This window comes from Ovis canadensis, chromosome 3, assembly GCF_042477335.2.
Source record: "Ovis canadensis isolate MfBH-ARS-UI-01 breed Bighorn chromosome 3, ARS-UI_OviCan_v2, whole genome shotgun sequence".
Lineage (NCBI taxonomy): Eukaryota > Metazoa > Chordata > Mammalia > Artiodactyla > Bovidae > Ovis > Ovis canadensis.
In genome coordinates, this window is record NC_091247.1 from 46,460,415 (window position 1) to 46,466,414 (window position 6,000).

At 40.3% G+C, this 6,000-nt stretch overlaps 1 pseudogene; it reads right to left on the reverse strand.

Moving 5' to 3' along the window:
- Positions 1–4,909: 4,909 nt before the first annotated feature.
- On the reverse strand, positions 4,910–5,269 carry LOC138436250 (multifunctional methyltransferase subunit TRM112-like protein pseudogene; annotated as a pseudogene).
- Positions 5,270–6,000: the final 731 nt, after the last annotated feature.

Genomic DNA, 6,000 nt, shown 5'->3' on the forward strand with positions numbered 1-6,000 from the left:
ACCATATAGAAACATTTTTAGAGAAATGAAAAAGCAAAAAAGTCATTCAGAAATTACAATATTTCCTTAAAGTTACACTGAGTGTGCCTGTCTCTCTTGCTTCCCCTTCCATCTTCTCCACCTCTTCCACCCCTAAGACAGCAAGAGCAACCCCTCCTCCTGCTCCTTCCCAGATTACTCAATGTGAAGACAAGGATGAAGATCTTTATGATTCACTGTCACTTAGTGAGTGGTAAATCATCACGCTAATAGTAAATCATCATTGAACTAGTAAACTTCTGTATGTGTCTTCGTGTGAAAATCTAAAAATTGTGGGGCAAAAACTGTATGAGACTTTTTTTCGTGTCTCCATCATTATTGCCGAAGTGTTCATTTTACAGAATATCATGTGGTTTGTGGTATATGAACATTTTTAGAGAAAGGAAAAAGCAAAAAAGTCAGACAGAAACTATGATGTATTTCCTTTGTGTTGCATTGAGTATTCCTGCCTCTCCTGCCTCCCCTTCTACCTCGTCCACCTCTGCCACATAAGACAGCAAGACCAATGCATCCTCTTCCTCCTCAGGTTACTCAGTGTGGAGACATGTGGATTAAATGAAATAATATACATTAAGGGTTTATTATAGAGCAGTAACAAAAGGTACATCTGACTTGATTTTTTAAAAGCAAAACTACTAATTCTTTCGCAGCTAACTAGTTCACATCTAATGTTCCCATATATGTATATATCTGGGGAAAAAACCCTTTAATGTAGATTTACATGAAAATATTACTTGGTTCCAGAAAGAAATATAGAAGTAAAATCAATTTTAGTAATTGTTTTCCAATTTAGAACATTGTGTTGGCTGGGATTCTGCTTTTAATAAACTAGTCTCTTAAAGATACAGATGTAAAACCTAGAGATGGGGGACGGGATGACCCTATGAGACAGGAGATTTGGACATCTCTGCCATGTGGGCTGAATAGTATATAAGCCAGTTTACAGAGAAAATAGTTGTATATAACATTCACTAAGAATTTAATGTCAAACTACCAGGCTTTGCAGAGAGATAACCTGCCCAAAGCTCTGTAGTTTGTAAGTGAGAGAAATGGGTTTTGAACCCAGACAGTTTATATTAGAAGCACAGGAACTTCACCACTACCCTCACAGAAGAAAAGGAAAAAAAACTGAGATAAAGAGGAAGAAATTGAGATAACAAATGGCAAGGGTTCTGCTTAAAGTTGCATAAGCAGAGAGCAAAAAGGGAAGTTATTATAAAGACACAGTAAACCTGGTTACCTCCCAGAATTCAAGGGCAGGGTCTCTGGAAGGGCTTTGAATTGATGATTCATCAGGAAGCAGGCAGGATGTCTCACCGAATGGCAGACTTCATAGTGTCTGTAGTATACAATGGGGCTTCTATAAATAAAATCTTTTATTTTCAATTATGTTCTTTTCCATAAATGTGCAGTAGCATACAATATGGGTCAATAACACAAATTTCCTTCAGGTATGAGAAGCAGCACCAGCCTAGGAGTCTGAAGATTTTGTTTTTGTTCGTAAACGTTCATGGAACATAAATGTTCATGAAAACTTTGGGTAGTGATAGAGTACGCTTGATATGTTTAGTACCTAGGTGGCAGTGTTGATTTCACAGGTATATACATATGTTAAAACAGTGTACACTTTAAATGTGCAGTTATACCTCAATAAAGTTGTTTACTCTTTTTTTTGAAGTATAGTTGATTTGCTATGTCTTGTTAGTTTCTGGTGTAGAGAAAAGTTATTTGGTTATATATATATGTATATACATGTATATATATATATATATGTATATACATGTATATACATATACATATATATGCCAAAGCCTTTGACTGTGTGGATCACAATAAACTGTGGAAAATTCTTAAAGAGATGGAGATACCAGACCACCTGACCTGCCTCTTGAGAAACCTATATGCAGGCCAGGAAGCAACAGTTAGAACTGGACATGGAACAACAGGCTGCTTCCAAATAGGAAAAGGAGTACGTCAAGGCTGTATATTGTCACCCTGCTTATTTAACTTATATGCAGAGTACATCATGAGAAACGCTGGACTGGAAGAAGCACAAGCTGGCATCAAGACTGCCAGGAGAAATATCAATAACCTCAGATATGCAGATGACACCACCCTTATGGCAGAAAGTGAAGAGGAACTAAAAAGCCTCTTGCTGAAAGTGAAAGAGGAGAGTGAAAAAGTTGGCTTAAAGCTCAACATTCAAAAAACGAAGATCATGGCATCTGGTCCCATCACTTCATGACAAATAGATGGGGAAACAGTGGAAATAGTGTCAGACTTTATTTTGGGGAGCTCCAAAATCACTGCAGATGGTGACTGCAGCCATGAAATTAAAAGACGCTTACTCCTTGGAAGAAAAGCTATGACCAACCTAGATAGCATAGTGAAAAGCAGAGACGTTACTTTGTCAACAAAGGTCCATCTAGTCAAGGCTATTGTTTTTCCAGTGGTCATGTATGGAAGTGAGAGTTGGACTGTGAAGAAAGCTGAGCACTGAAGAATTGATGCTTTTGAAGTGTGGTGTTGGAGAAGACTCTTGAGAGTCCCTTGGACTGCAAGGAGATCCAACCAGTCCATTCTAAAGGAGATCGGTCCTGGGTATTCTTTGGAAGGAATGATGCTAAAGCTGAAACTCCAGTATTTTGGCCACCTCATGCGAAGAGTTGACTCATTGGAAAAGACTCTGATGCTGGGAGGGATTGGGGGCAGGAGGAGAAGGGGATGAGAGAGGATGAGATGGCTGGATAGCATCACTGACTCGATGGATGTGAGTTTGAGTGAACTCCGGAAGTTGGTGATGGACAGGGAGGCCTGGTGTGCTGCAGTTCATGGGGTCGCAAAGAGTCGGACACAACTGAGTGACTGAGCTGAACTGATGTAAATATTCTTTCTCTTCCGTTATGGTTTATTACATGATATTGAATACAGTTCTCTATGCTATACATAGAACCTTGTTGTTTATCTATTTTATATATAGTAGTTTGTATCTGCTAATCCCAAACTCCTAAATTCATCCTTCCCCCACCACCTTTCCCCTTTGCCAACCAAAAGTTTGTTTTCTATCTCTATGAATCTGTTTCTATTTCATAAGGAAGTTCTTTTGTGTCATGTTTTAAACTCTACATATAAGTGATAATAATATGGTATTTGTCTGTCTTTCTGACTTACTTCACTTAGTATGATAATCTCTAGAGCCATTCATGGCATTATTTCATTCTTTTCCATGGTTGAGTAGTATTTCATTATGTCTATATAGCACATCTTTATCTTTTCATCCGTCAGTGGGCATTTAGTTTGCTCCCATGTCTTGGCTATTGTAAATAGTGCTGCAGTGAACTTTGAGGTGTATGTATCTTTTCGAATTAGAGTTTTCTGCAGATATATGCCCAGGAGTGGGATTGCTGGATCATATGGCATCTCTACTATTAGTTTTTTAAGGAACCTGCACAACTGTTTTCTGTAGTAGCTGTGCCAATTTATATTCCTACCAACAATGCAGGAGAGTTCCCTTTCCTCCACACGCTCTCCAGCATTTATAATTTGTAAACTTTTTAACGATGGCTATTCTGAGCAGTCTAAGATAGTACCTCATTGTAGTTTTGATTTGTGTTTCTCTAACAATTAGCAACATTGAGCATCTTTTCATGTGCCCCTTGGCCATCTGTGTATCTTCTTCAGAAAGTGAAAGTTGCTCAGTTGCGTCCATCTCTTAGAGACCCCATGGACTATGCTGTCTGTGGAATTCTTCAGGCCAGAATACTGGAGTAGGTTGCCTTTCCCTTCTCCAGAGGGTCTTCCCAACCCAGGGATTGAACCCAGGTCTCCTGCATTGCAGGCAGATTCTTTACCAGCTGAGCCACAAGGGAAGCCCAAGAATACTGGAGTGGATAGCCTATCCCTTCTCTAGTGGATCTTCCTGGCCCAGGAATCAAACCAGCATCTCCTGCCTTGCAGGCGGATTCTTTACCAACCGAGCTATCAGGGAAGCCCAGCTATTTAGGTCTTCTGTCCGTTTTTTGATTGAGTTTATTGTTGTTGTTCTTGAGTTATATGAGCTGTTTGTATATTTTGGAAAGTAAGCTTTCTCTGGTCGCATCTTTTGCAAGGTTTTTTTTCCCATTCCATAGGTTGTCTTTTCATTTTCTTTTATGGTTTCATTTGCTGCATAATAGCTTTTAAGTTTGGTTAGGTCTTATTTGCTTATTTTTGCTTTTATTTGTATTGCCTTGGGAGACTAACTTAGAACATTGTGCAATTTATGTCAGAGAGTGTTTGCCTATTTTTTTCTAGGAGTTTTATGGTGTCATATCTTACATTTAAGTCTTTAAGTCATTATTAGTTTATTTTTTGTGTGTGATGTGAGGATATGTTCTACATTCATTGATTTATATGTCTGCCCAATTTTCCCAATACCACTTGCTGTAGACTCTTTTCTCCATTCTATATTCTTTTTGTTTGTTTGTTTTGAACCTTTAATGAGAAAAAAATGTAATATCGAGCTCAAAAACATAGTGTGTTTGTTGTGCCAATAGGCCAAGGATTAGGGATACACAGGATAGGACTAGCAAACAAGATACATGTAAACAAAGATACACTTGATCACAGAATGAAAAACTGGTGCCTGGCACAATTTTAAGTCTTACTTTCCTCATCACGGGCTTCTCTGGTGGCTCAATTGGTAAAGAATCTGCTTGTAACACAGGAGACCCAGGTTCCATTCCCGGGTTGGGAAGATCCCCTGGAGAGGGGAATGGCAACCCACGTCAGTATTCTTGCCTAGAGAATTCCATGGACAGAGGAGCTTGGCAGGCTACTGTCCAGGGGGTCACAAAGAGTCAGACATGACTGAGAAACTAACATACTTTCCTCACCACTCAGCAGCCAACATGTTGGGGATCCCATGGCTGATGGGGAATAGACATCCTGACTCTGGGCGTTGCAGGATGCCCTCCAACCATCCACCTCCAGCAGTATATGGTGCCTCTGTCTCAGAAATTTCTTGTCATGCTTATATCCCTGAATCGTCTCTTTGGGCACCTTGATCAGATGCAGGCTGTTGGCAACCTCCAGAAGCACTTCCCACTCCACTTTGAGTGTCATACATGCTACGAAGTTGGGGTTGAACTCCACAGGGTTGATGTAGACCTCAGTGGCCATGCAGAGGAAAGCCATAGGGCCTCACTCCCCACACATGCAAGCTCAGCAGATTGTGGGTGAGCAGCTTCATGTTTATGTTACATGCTCTTGCAAAGCTGGAACCAGAAGCTCCATTGTATATCCTTCCCTCCTCTATTGAAGATTAGTTGACCAAAGGGGTGTGGGTTTATCTCTGGGCTCTCTATTCTGTTCCATTGATTCAGATGTATGTTTTTGTGCCAATACCACACCATTTTGATTACTGTAGCTTTGTAGCATTGTCTGAAGTCTGGGAGATTTATGGCTCCAACTTTGTTGTTTTTCCTCAGGATTGTTTGAGCAATTCTGGGTCATTTATGGCTCCACATAAAATTTTGAGTTATTTGTTCTAGTGCCGGGAGCCAGTGTGAGGAACTCTACCCATGGCAAAGGTCATGAGGAAGGAGGCTTTGGCATATGCAAAGGCGGGATCGAGCCTCAGAAGACCCCCTGTTCCTGAGCATCTACCCCCAAAACCAGAGTGCATACTTTACTGTTTTATGCTCTCACCTACACCTCTGACTTTATGGGGGGCTCTCCCCCATCACCATTTCTCTCAGAGAGAGAGTTAACTTGCAGCTCCAGTTAATAAAAATTCCTGGGCATGACAAGAGTGTTTCAATTTACAACCTCCTCTGAAGGTCCTCTAGCCTGCCTGAGCGGGTTTGTCCGGCCACATGTAATTGTTTACAGCCTCCCAACCGTGAGAGGCATGAGATGCTTTAAACTTTCTATATACAGACTCTTTTGAAAAGTTAGAAAATTATTAGTATAGTATTAGTG